Source organism: Syngnathus floridae, chromosome 21, assembly GCF_059516105.1.
Source record: "Syngnathus floridae isolate MCC-2025c chromosome 21, RoL_Sflo_1.0, whole genome shotgun sequence".
Lineage (NCBI taxonomy): Eukaryota > Metazoa > Chordata > Actinopteri > Syngnathiformes > Syngnathidae > Syngnathus > Syngnathus floridae.
The window spans coordinates 2,689,886-2,702,785 of NC_142433.1; the positions used below are offsets into that span (position 1 = coordinate 2,689,886).

A 12,900-nucleotide genomic window follows, 5' to 3' on the forward strand; every position below is an offset into this window, starting at 1 on the left:
CACTTTTTACGAAATGCTTAGGCTGGAAATCTCATCACCCCAGACAATTTGCCTAATTATAAGACTGCCCCGACTTGTTTGAGTTTTACTTCAAACAATAGCATCAGTCCAAAGTGTACTTTGATGAATAGTCCAGTATTCTTAAGAGTGAAGAATAATTTCTTTATGGAACTTCATTACTCACTTGATTATCTTAAAAAAAGGATTTTTTTTTCCTAACATACATTGGTATTTAAATTGGTACACATTTTAAAGCCTCTTGTATCTGATTATTCCCTTGATTAAGTATTTCATTATATAAAATAGACATGAATGCCAGCCACCACTGATGACCAACAATCAGCTAACTGCGACTTTTCAAAGTAGGGTTGTTGTTTAACTCTTTAAAATTTTCCTCATTAGTTTGCTTTTAGTTGGCTAATTGAAATGAGTGACGGGTTTGCGTTCATTGTTCTAATGAAATCATTACAGAGGGAGGAAAAAGGGCTCTTAAGAAACTGATGTGTGTGTGTATAATTCAGTAAAATTAGGGATTAATTAAAGATACTATCTTGGTTATTACAGACACAAAAACATTCTTTTTCTTGTGCTAGTTTCCAATTTCCGCCTTACATGTCAGTCGTTGGTTTGTTGACAGCGTGCAGACTTGCAGGTAGTGATAATGGCTGCTAATTTCAACGGCCTGATGAGAAGTGCCCCTGTTGACGTTTGTTTGTTTATTTGCTGGAGTGCGCCGACGACAAAGTGAGCAGTTAGGTGATTTGCCTGTATGTGCATGTCTGTCTTTCTGTCCGTACGTGTGCACGTGTGTGCATATTGTTGCTCCTCAAGTGAGTTTAATTCACGAGGGTGTGAAATTGCCATCCCTCAAAGGCAGACTGGCGCTCGGGGACGCCACGCCACTTTGACATCTGTTCAAAAAAGGCGGCTCCGGGACTTAAAAGTTGCACATGAGAGTGGAATAATGTGCATTTAATTGTATGACACTCCCTGGGTATACGTGATTAGGTACACCTGCACAATCTAATGAGATCCATCGCAAAGAGTTGGATTAAGAGGAATTACGCCTGTGCACCTGATCACTTTATTGGAAGATGACGTTTGTGCAAATGCATGCTCACCAGAAACATCAACATGGCATGAGAAAATAAAAATTCTGCCGTTTGGTTCTACAGGAAGCTGGAGTCGATTTGGATCCAGTAAAGCAAACTCATCAGATATCTTCTCTAGAGGAAGACTTCATTTTGGTGAGTTTTTATTCTTCTCTACTTTCAACTGGTTTCTCATGTAAATGTGAAAAAGTGGTTTACTTTCAGTCAGCTGTATTTCCCTTCTTTCTCATCCGTCCTTCCTTTCATGCACCTCACCCATCCATCCTCTTTTCTTTCCCTCTCTCTTTCCTTTCAGCTGCCCCTCTTGCGCTGGCTCGCTCCCTCCCTCCCTCCCCGTCTCTTTCCCAACGTGTCATTAAGTCTAACCTCTGTGGCAGCGTCAAAGCCAAGCAGACCAGCTAAATGGGCCCGAAGAGACGGAGATAGATAGATGGTGGGAGGGGGGCCGGCGCTTTGCAGTCCATCCTCTTCGTATTTTTTTTGGTGTGTTTTGTGCGGTCGCATTGTCGCCGCGCGTGTGTTGCCTCGTGCCCGTGTCGGTGTCTTCCCATTTCATAAACACCTTGTTGACTCTGTCATTTTCTCCGCCGCCTTTACCTCACCGGCAAGTCATCTCGGTGCGTATAAACTCCTTGCACGTACGTGCTAACAGTTTAAAAAAAAAAAAAAGGCAGAATGTGCATCAAAGTAGTGTTAGAGAAGGTCATAACAGTGGAACAACAGCCCTTTAATACTTTCAGCAAACATGATAATTGACAAGCATCACAGGAAAATATTTGATTCCCCCCCCGCTGTGACAGGCTCAGCGTTTTATTGTATTGGGAGCTCATTCCATTTGGAGACAAGGCATAAACAAATCGTGTTTGGAGCAGGTTGGAAGCATTTCTTCTCCCATTTCCTTTGAAATCAAACTATGAGCAGGCCTTCCTCTGTAAAGCAAACAGTGCCATCTAGTGAAAGGGCTCCTCTTGCTTCTCTCTCCACATCAAGCGCAGCAGGAGATGCAAAAGCCTCCATGAGTTTTCAAATATATCCAAAATAGAGGTCAAGGATGTTAGTGTAAGACAATTGCGAAGATGATTTGATAGGATGTGACGTGTAAGTCTCACGCACAGTAATTTATGGTAAGTGTGGAATGCTCTTCACAATCTATTTTGAATTTTCAGCCTTTTTCCTCGCTATTTTTTAAAAATGTGTTTACAGCTTCCTCCACCTCATAAAGACATCTAACTTTGTGTACGGGGGTTATTTTGTGTGGGTGGAAAAAACAATTTAGTTCTCCTTTAGAAGTATGTTGCTGTTCGTGTTGTGCATGCAAGCGTGTTGTGTAACCAACCGCCCGTCTTAAATCGTCACAAAAAAGCTCCCAAATCAATATGGCGTTCTAACGCACAAAACTGCTGTTTCTTTCCATAGAGCAAATGTTTTTTTGTTTTTTTTTGAAAGGGCGGTAACATGTTTTTCTTTGGTTTCTGTGGGGCATTTAAATGGCCGTGCTGGACCTGACCCAGCTCACGTATTCCATCCCCGGTCTCCGATGGGAACATCCTGGCACTGATCTGATTAGCCCATTTTATCCATACTGATGCTTTAGCTCGATAAAGAGATGGCGAAGTATGCCTGAAAAAAAAACCCCAGAAAGAAACATTTCTCTCCAAAACCAATTGGACCTCTCTTCTCATGAGCCTGGGCGACAAGCATGGCCTCCTGATGCTATCTGAGGCCTTATCGAGGGTGTGGAAAGTACCCAGACCGAGGGCCCTGACACTCCCCAGACTGGTCCCACTGGAGTACACGGAAGCTCTTGTGGATTGCCAGTGGGCTGAGAATGCCTTGACCCACTGGCACGTGGAACACAACTTTCTGTGTTTCTGCATACATTTACACGCTGGCAGGTGTGTAGTGGTCCTCCAGGACCAGATTTGGACACCCCTGTTTTAGATCAACATCCATCCCAATTAGAGTATGAAGAGTATGGAGGCACAAGTCTTTTAGAATAGGCTAGGTCAAACAACCTGGAAGTCAACCTGTTCATTATTGCTTCCAACAATAGCTTGGTGCTTAGGTTATAGCCTGTACACAAAAGTCACCGCATCAGTGGACTCTTTGCCCGACCGACTCTGGTCCTTGTTGTTTGTCAGCGAGAAGCAGTTTGACGACACAAGTCTTGCCTGCACCCAAACAAAGTGACTTGTCGTCTTTGTCGGTTCAGGCTTCGTTATGTAAACTAAGGTCGAAAGGACTTTCATATCAATGCTCAGTCCGATGTGATTTTGTCAATGTAGTGAATCAATTGGAGTTCCTCTTGCCAGGTCATGGTGCATTGATTATTAAAATAGAACTCAAGCTGTCTCACGTTCCCTCACGACTTTCGACGAGTGCGCTCCAAACGTTCTAGCCCCATCCTGAGATTGTTATTCCTGGGCAAGGGGATACTTTAATAGCCTTCTCAGCCGCCCTCGATTGACGATGCGAGAGATAATAGCCCCAATATTCAGCCGAGGAAAAATGGGAAGGGGTTAGGGTTCCCCCGTTCACTCAGTTTGGGAAGTCAAGGACCGTCACTGAAACGATGAAAAGATTCAGAAACACTATACAGTTCCCGTATTGGGTATCTTTGTTTTTCTTGGAGAAGAGTATAAACGAAGGGCTCCTTTAGATCAGTTGGCACTCTGAGTCGTAAGTAAAAGTAGTTTCATACTGGCAAAATGTCTTTAATCATGAAGAAACCTCAGAATGACAAGCTATCCCTGGAAAGGTTACACAGAGATGTTATGGAGGTCAACGCTTCTTTGACTTTCTCTGATTTAGTTGATATTTTTGGGAAAAATCCATTCTTGACGGACACTTTTTTGGACTTGCTCTTCCATCCTTAAAACCCAATTCCCCTTCATTTAATTCCTTGTTTCTTGCCAAGTGCAACAACATTCATAAGTAAAATTCTTCCTGTTCACATGTTTCCTCGCACAAATCAATACAGAACAGTGAGGGCCCGGCCTGGACGTATTGAATCAGTCTTGGTCCAAAGGGGAGAAAGTAAAGGGACCCAAGTCTACACAGACGCCAGTCCCACCACAATGAGCCACTTTAGGCCCTTGTGGTTAGGCCTCAGAGGCTGGCCGCCAGCTAGCTGCAGCTCCTTCCATCTTCTCACTGTTCCCTTTACTCCCCTCTCCTATTTCTCCAACATTCAGTTTTTTTCAAAACATTTGGACTTTGTATTTTTTCTCCCTTAATACTCGACTCGTCTGTCATTGAGGACTTGGATGGTAGAAGTGGGAGTGATTTCACAGAGGGAAGTATGGGAAGGGGGGAAGAAACCTCAGAGTTAATCCTGACAGATGGACCTGTTCTGGACTGCCGCCCCCTTACACATATATAGAAACCCTCCCCTTTGCCCCCCCTAGAGTGAAGAGGTCAGAGCGAGGGGGACCAGGCAGATACCGCAGGTGGAGGGGTCGGGCAAGTGTTTGATTCCTGCAACTTCTCAGCATACAAGTCAAACTTACAATCTGATCTCTGTTGGTGAGCAGCTCTGTTGACTCTTGAGCATCAATCGGTCTGCCATTCTTAACGGTCAATCGGTATTGTCCCCATAAAAGGAGGTAAAGGTCACGGCCCATTGGTTGGCTGTATACTTTCATCTCTGCCTGTCACAGGTTGAGAGATGGAAGACAATGGTCCCCTCTATTGCCCTCTTCTCAGTCTGGAGGAGCAACAGCTTCAAGAGAGTCTCTCAATTTCGTTCTTGTTCCCGCTATCTTTCTCTCCTCTCTCGGGTGCCACGTGAAAAGTGTTGTCCACCTATGTGAGTGATCGGAAGAGGGAGAACAAGTGCAGGGGGCAAACGGGGGGTTCCCCGAGCTTTTGTTGGACACCAGACTCCCCGCTATTTTTCTCCTCCTCCTCTTCATCCCTTCCTTCACCCCCCTTGTCCTCATTCTTCCATCTCAATGGAGACAGTATAATAAGGAGGTATGGTTTTGCCATCCCTTCTTCTCTCTCTAATTAAGTCTGTCGCCTTGAGTCACTTCATGTTTGTGTCCGTTTGACACGCAGTTAAAAACCCGTTGACGTCTTTCTTAACATAATCCTATGCATCAATTGAAAGGTCAATTTACTCGGAAAATAAACTCTGAAGACGGTTTTGGATCGTGGTCCTTGATAGAGATGCCGTTTCCACGTCGACGAGGTAGACCGGAACAGATACGACGGCAAAATTCAAAGGGACGTCAAAGCCCAACCGGGTCCTTTCGAAAGAATGTGGTGACAACAAAAGAGAAGGAGGGGAAGCAAAGTGTCAGGTGGGCAGGAGGGGTGACTTCACCTTTGCGCTGACCTGCTTCCTTTTTGAAGCTTGGGGACTTTCAGCACAGGATAATAAAGATCACATGAAACGCTGGATGCTTTTCGGCCTGTGTCACCACGCAGGCAGCGACTTGGACTTGCAGGTAGACACATACCACAAAATCCTTAATGACTACCTGCCCGGTATTCCAGAAGAGGGGCCGGTGTGTGTCTTTATTGTTCCGAAGAACCGAAAGAATAGCCCTCCTGAATCGATGGAGAGCCTCTTTGGAGAAAAAAAAAGAAAAATCTCAGGGTTTTGATTGACAGCGCCGTGCTCCCGGGAGGAAGGTTGAATGCTTGAGTTTCTGTCGGAAACACAAAAGGCCACGCAGAATAGAAAGGCCACAGTGGCACGGAGGAGGAGAAAGTCTGGCTCCACAGAGATGGCCGTACCGGTCCCCCGAGTGCCAAACTTCAGTTATGTAACATAAGTCGGAACGCCTTCGCTGTCAGAAAGAGGAAAGAATGTGGCGTCACTAAAGAGTCACTTTTCAAGAGCTTGGATTAATCCAGCCTGATGAAGAAAATAATAATTTGATGTTTTCTCTGCATCCTGTCAAAATGGTTGTCTAAACAAGCAATTATCAGGGGTGGCAAAAGGGCTCAGAGCCCATCGGATCAAATACTGAAGTGAGTTTGGTGCACGTCCACCTTTCAGTTTTGAAACGATCAGACTTCCATCTGTGTTTGTTTCTTATGTTACTGTTGCTGTCCTCGAGGCTAGGTGGGGGGGTGCAAGATTCATTGTGTTCTCTTGTAATTATTTTGTTTATTTGTATCCGGCTTTGGCTTGCTTGTAATTAAGGTCTGCATAAACTTTGGTTTCTCAACTTTTTTTTTTTTTTCTGTTCCTATTCTGGGAATCAACCCCCCCACCCCACCCCCGCCCTTCCTCCCTCTTTCCTTACACCTTTCGTCTCCGTTCTGATGTCGCCTCGCTCCACATCAGTCGCCTTCATCAGCGCCTTGCCGAGTCGCACGCAGTTTCATGTGGAGTCTGTAGAAGTCGGATGTGTACGTGTGTGTGTGTCTCCGACTTTGAGTGGGGGGACCACAGTGTTGTTTTTTTTTCTCTTTCTTTCTATTCTAATCATCTCGTCGCCATTTTCTTAATGACAGGGCTGGTGCCACAGCTACTGGGTGTGACACCCGAGCAAGTCATAAAGCTGGCACCATGTCAACGCAGAGACGTCAATTCATGCAGACACGCATCCGGTCACGGCTTCCGTTTGGGACCGATCACGCCTCAGCTCGGAATCGTCACGTGACCGCATTCGGAAAAACAGGTAAGCTGTAATTTTCACCTGTGATGTCATTTTCAGTCGACAGCAAGTGGCAAAATGGCCGCCCTCAGAGATGGGTGGAAACAATTAGATTTTGCTGCTGCATTTATATTCCGCAAACATGTTATTAATCTGAACGCAGTGTTTTGACTTAAAACATATTCCAAAGAACATTTTCAGCTTGATTCATCTCTGGCATGAGTCTGATTGTTTTGGCAAAACATTTGGACTTAACACTTCTGTGCATGCATGTCACTGAATTTGCAGGAGTGTATTCCACTCAAGTGGAGGTGAACATGATTCATTTGAGTCAGTTCTGTCTTCACGATGTCGGCCCTTCAAAGTTCACAGCGGTGACATATGACGCTTTAGGCTAAAGTACACAGACAGTGTGCATGCTCCCGTGTTTTCCAAGCGACGCCTCTCTCGCGCTCGCACGTTTATCGACGATAAAAAGAGCCGATGAGCTGAAAACTGCGCATGTTTTCACGATGATGTGTGAAATGCAGAGGGCCATATAGACACACACACACACACACAAACACACATTGATTGACAGGGCCTGCTACCTGAGACTCCCGCCCCCTCACCCCCGTCTTGCTCTCTGCACTCCCTTCCATCATAGGTTTTGATCACTGACCTGTCAAAGTCTCCCCCAACACAAATACACGCACCGACCTGCACACTTAATATTCCCCTTAAACATTTAAGGCAGCTTCTTTTTAAGTTACAGACACACACTTTCTGCCTATAAGCAAATCTCAGATTGATTCGCTTAGAAAATGAGCAATACACACACACACAAAACATGCATGCTATGCGTGAGCCAAGGCTACTCGCTTCAGCCAAAGCAAATGAAAGAAGGTCTTTGAGTCGAGTCTCTTTTGATGTCGAGCACTAAAGCAAACATTTTTTTTCATTACTTCTTTGTGTTCATTCGACGGCCCTTATTAATCGCATTTTCGCACAACACACACGATTGTTGTGAATTTGTTTTAAAAGATTAGAGCCACACGCATCGCACTTTACCCGGCCTACAAAGATGTCATTACGAGACATCCCATCTTGGATCAGAACCAGAACAGTAGCAGAGGGAGAGTGGAAATAGAGAGGAGGAGAGAGGAGTGTCGATAGATGGATTTTTCCTCTTTTCCACCTCCATGAGATGTCATGACAGCTCCTTTCATCCTGGCTGAGGCCCCCGTGTTAGTGCTGGCACTGCTTTCTGCCTGCCACTTTACCTGACACACACAGACGCAAGCGCAAAGCCACTCGACATGAAATCCGTTTGTGTCCGTCGGGTAGCTCGGAAAGGATTGGACCACACTGAGATCCAAGCTCACCTCGAATACCATTTAAGATTTGACATCAATGTTTTGGCTTATGTTAGAATAAAAGCAAATGAACTGTGAATGCATATAAAAGACAGATTGTATATCACACTAAGTGTCTTGGGGGCATTAGGTGGCAACGTCCAGGGTCTTCACGGAGCACCATGCCTTGTAATTACCTGGGAATCATCAAGCCAGCACTGTGGCTCCATAATCACAACCTTCACAACTCGACCTTCCTTGGTCTGTTTTTGTCTCACTTTCCAAATCTCCTCACTCCCTTTCTAGGATGTGGTATTCGTTTTGCCACCGTTCTTTGCTGTCTCTAATTGCCGGCTCATCTCCCAAAACAATGTTGTTGTTTATTCCCAACAAGGTCAATTTAATATCCCGTGCAAGTGGCCAACGCTGCTGGAGGCCAGCGGCAATCGCCACTTAATACTCGTGCTATTAGCCAGCATGTAATCAGCCATCTTATTTCTATAAAACAAGTCGTAAAGAGTTAGCCGTGAAAGTAGCAGTGTTGCAAGGAGGGCTCGCCGCCAGTTACTGACTTGCGAGCCAAGCGGCTGATCTTGTTTTTTTTAAGTAATGTTTTGTATAATAAAATACAGTTAATTCCCAAATAGTATTCATGACCAATACAATTGACCTGTTGCTAGTACATAAATAGACAAATGGAGTCAATTTAGGATTTATTAAGCCATTGGAGCTGACAAGGTTGTGTTTAAAACAGTAGAAAATATCCATACACGGAAATTGAGCTTTGGAAAATTTGCTCCTAACTTTTCTCTGATTTAATATAGTCACAGCAGTAAGAGTATTATAATAATACGATCCAGGCTCATTTTGTGACTGCTTCACTGCTAATTGTGGCTTTAAGCCTTAACAAAACAAGCATGCACAAAAAAAAAAAAAAATCAAATGAAGGTAGCAAGGAAAGAAGCCGAATAACAAAATGACAACGAAATGGTGCCAAGGCAACCGAGGCGAGGTTTACAGTCTGGCGTCCTGTCCCTTTTTGCTCAGGGCTACAGTAACCATTAGCAACTAGAAGGGAATAGACAAAATAAGATGAGAAGAGACAGCAAGGGAGGAGAATAAACAAACACGTAAAGTCGTTGGAGGTGGGCGGTGTCAAAAAAAAAAGCTCAAAGCATGGCAAATAGTGCTGTCAAGATTCCCGACAAGTTCAACATTATTGTCTCATCACAACAGCAGCTACCACTTTTCACTTAAAGCATAGCCAGTCTGAACACGCCGTTGCCCTCCCTTGTAAAATACAGCTTTTGGGAAACAAGAGAAATTATGAAGCCAGGTCCTGCTCTCCGTGGAAGGGGGGCAGGGGGGGGAGCAAACAGCTGACATGCTCCATCAGCTGCTGACGCGGCACTTTTGTAAAATGCATCATTGTATGCTCTTTTGTGAGAGAAAAGAACTTTTCAATTGAGTGCTATCGAAAATCAAACCATGGAAATCTGCCCAAGTCCTCCAATCAGTCACTCCTTCCCCCAAATTGGCAATATTTCTCAAATTCCTTAAGGTTATGTAACATTTGTTCAAAACTAAATAAATCATACGTATTAGCTTGCAGAATATAGCTATCACTTGTAGCAATATTTTCACATGGTCATCGAGTCAAGAACCATGCAACACACAATTTATACTAAAAGCTATCTTTAAGCCTAATTGCGATAATTAGTATTTTTCAACAGCTCAGGAATTACAGCGTACTGACTGAACTCCATCATAGCATGAATGCTTATATTATGAAATACTCAAATGTACTGTATAATTCCATGATCATATTCATCTAAATATTATGACCTCGTTCACCTAGGGGGGGGATACAAATACGCTCTGGCTGACTTCACTAAGATAACATGCAACATTAGGCAATCAAAACCAAACAAAAATAATTGTGCAAAATCATAATACATACAAGGGATGTGACTTCAAACCTTCCTAAAGAGGACTTGACTTAATAGTCGTGTTTCAGTAAATCTTTTGTCTCTTTTAACAAGGCCGTAAAAGTACGTGGAGCCTCCTCTTGTGTACACCTGACCCGCCTGTAATTTATGACAATGGCGGCATGTGTGTCTACTTTTAAGATCATCCTAGCGCGAGTGTGTGTTTACATGTTTGCGCATCGGGAGACAAAGTGTATTGAGAAAGCAGTGCGGGGAGGTGGGGACGAGACGAGCTCCAGCCTGCAAGCCCCAGACGGCCTGGCTCCGCTGGGGCTGCACCCAGGCACAGAGCGGCCTTTGTCAGGATAATTATCCTGACGCTCAGCCTCCTCGACTGGAGCGTCCGTGTTGGCTGACGCTCTAGCGCCACCATTCGCCACTCAGGGAACCTTGTCTGTAGAGCAACCTAATGCAAGTGTGTGTTTGTGTACTCAAGTTACACAATGTCAATATTTCTTTAATGACGTTGTATTAATTTACTCTTCTTTCGGCATCGTTTCTCGTGGCTACACTGCTACCAACACATGTTAAGTTTATTTTTGTCCAATCAGATTTCATTGTCTGTGTTGCCATGTCAATCTAATCTGCCCAAGGCCTTTAGAATCAGCCATGTTGTATAATATGAGTGTTTACAAACTGTATTTACAATGTCTTGTTCTCTACAGAAAGCCAACTTTGAACCCAAATCTGAATCAAATACAGCAATTTTCCCCCTTTTGTGTCTTCCAGGACTGCTTTCTCCTTTCCTGAGGAGGATTTGATCACACATGCTGTCGGCCAGGGCTCGAGCAGGTGAACTACATTTCACAAATTTAAAAACGAAATTGAAAATTGTACTACGAGGCTAACGATCAACAAAAATAACGAGGGTTTTTAATGTATGGTTTGAACACTTTCTATTTATCGGTTATCGAGATATCGAATAAATCACAATGAAAATAGAATATCAAGATAATAATAATAGAACAGTTTGCCATTTATGATCATTATACAGTCATATGGTGCCTCCCCTGTACAGTAGTCAAATCTCCCATGTTTTAGGAGCCAACCAAAAAAGTAGGACATGTGAGTCATGCCGCGCTCCCCCTCAGACCTCCACATGGCGTAGCGACTATTTGAGAGTTCCATGTTTGAGCCAGGCGGCCTCTGACCGCAGGCTCCACGGCGGTCGCTGCTAATTAGAGCGCTGCTGGCTGATTGGGGACTGGCTCATGGAGCCGTGCGGCAGGGAAGCGACTCATGGCTGCCAACCGTGCCGGCGGGGTGGCTTTTCCAACCCTAACGTGTTGGTCGGGAACACACATACACACACGTGGCCAACCCTGTCCGCATGTGGAAGCAAGCAGAGGTTACTTGTTGGTAAATGCACAAGTACTGAGTCGACGCTTTTACTAAAAAAAAAAATGACAGCATTTAAATTCCTTAGCAAGAAAAATAATAATGTAAGTATTCCAACTACTCTTATTTCATTGTAAATCTGAGCTCTAGTATGTTTTATGCCGCATGTCAATGAATGACATCTCAGCAAAGTCACATGATCAAAGGCTTCTCGGAGCAAACGTTTGCATGCACAGACATAATATTTGTTTTAAACTCCATGTCAGCAGCACTCTCTTCAGTGTCGAGGCGCAGCATTATTTGGAAAAAAATCATAATTCATAATCGTAATTTTTCCTCGCGTTCCCACCACAAGACTGGAAGCCACAGACTCCGGGGCTGAAACGAGAGCCACGATTTCTGTCTGCTTGTCGTCGCTGCCACACTTTTTATCCTCCCTGTTTTTCACATTTATTTATCAGCGGTTTCGGCATTCTGGCGATTAGTGTTTCACGGTCGGCGCAGGAAATTGAATTACTTGCTCGGTTTGTCGAGCATTATTTAGTCAGGCATTGCCGTGTCTGTGCAAAACGTCACCAAACGGAATTGAATACAGCTTTCGTGTTACATTCAACGTAAGTGTAAGAGAGGCTTACCTGATGATGGTTGAAAAAGTAAAATATGCCCAACTTTTTACGAGTCCTATATTTTCACACCCAGGAATAGCCTTAAATAATGAAGCATCCATGTAACTGGCCACACCTTCGTGCAGGTGGTCAGGTTCCCCCCGGTGGCCGCCGCTGACCTCCTGAATAGCTCATTTGGTTGGCACAAAACCCCAAAAGTCCCAAGGAGTAAAGCCTCCAAAGGTGCCATGCTGTTGATGGTAATGACGGCGCCGCAGATGATTGAGGCCATTCATGCACAAGTGGATGGGGGTGGTCGTACACTGCCCTCAGTCCACCAGTCACTTTGACAGTGTGCATTGCTCTCATTACCTTCCATTGTCTGAGGAGGAGGAGGACAAAAGACCAATGATGAAATAACGACCTCGCTTTTTTGGGTAATGCAGCGGCGACGCGGACATCCCGCTTCACGCTTAACCACCTTGACCACGTGTTTCTTAAAAGGGGGGGGAGGAAAGAATCATTTGGCCCGTTAACTCGATGCGGTTACATTGGAGATTTCATTTTGCTCGCTGATGCCAAGTCCCAGTTTGAAAGAAGTGATCCTTTTAGAAACATGGCTGAGTGTATTGAGTACACTCTTGATTGCGTCTCCACAGGGATGCCAGCAGGCGCGGCGGAGACCCTGGCTACTGCAGTGCAGCCCTCGGGCCGGGGGCCAGAACACTTTCCGAGGACCGCATGGGAAAAGCAAAGGTATATTTTACATGACATACAGTGAACTGGATTCTTTACTGATACAGATCAACAATAATCCGTTTTCATCAGGGAAGCGACCAATAATTGCGCAAAAAAGTTTGGATCTATTTTGAGGAGCAGTGACTGGACCATATTGAAATGTGAGTACACAA

General features: G+C 44.6%; 1 protein-coding gene across 5 annotated transcripts in view; it reads left to right on the top strand.

Moving 5' to 3' along the window:
- The window catches only part of pdk4 (pyruvate dehydrogenase kinase, isozyme 4), a 58,915-nt gene that overhangs the window by 11,486 nt on the left and 34,529 nt on the right, over positions 1-12,900 (top strand). For all 5 annotated transcript variants that reach the window (XM_088364562.1, XM_088364561.1, XM_088364560.1 and 2 more), the window contains exons 7-11: positions 1,176-1,247; positions 6,582-6,748; positions 10,776-10,838; positions 12,649-12,745; positions 12,818-12,888. The gene's annotated coding sequence lies outside the window, so the exon portion shown is untranslated. The remainder of the gene's footprint in view (positions 1-1,175; positions 1,248-6,581; positions 6,749-10,775; positions 10,839-12,648; positions 12,746-12,817; positions 12,889-12,900) is intronic.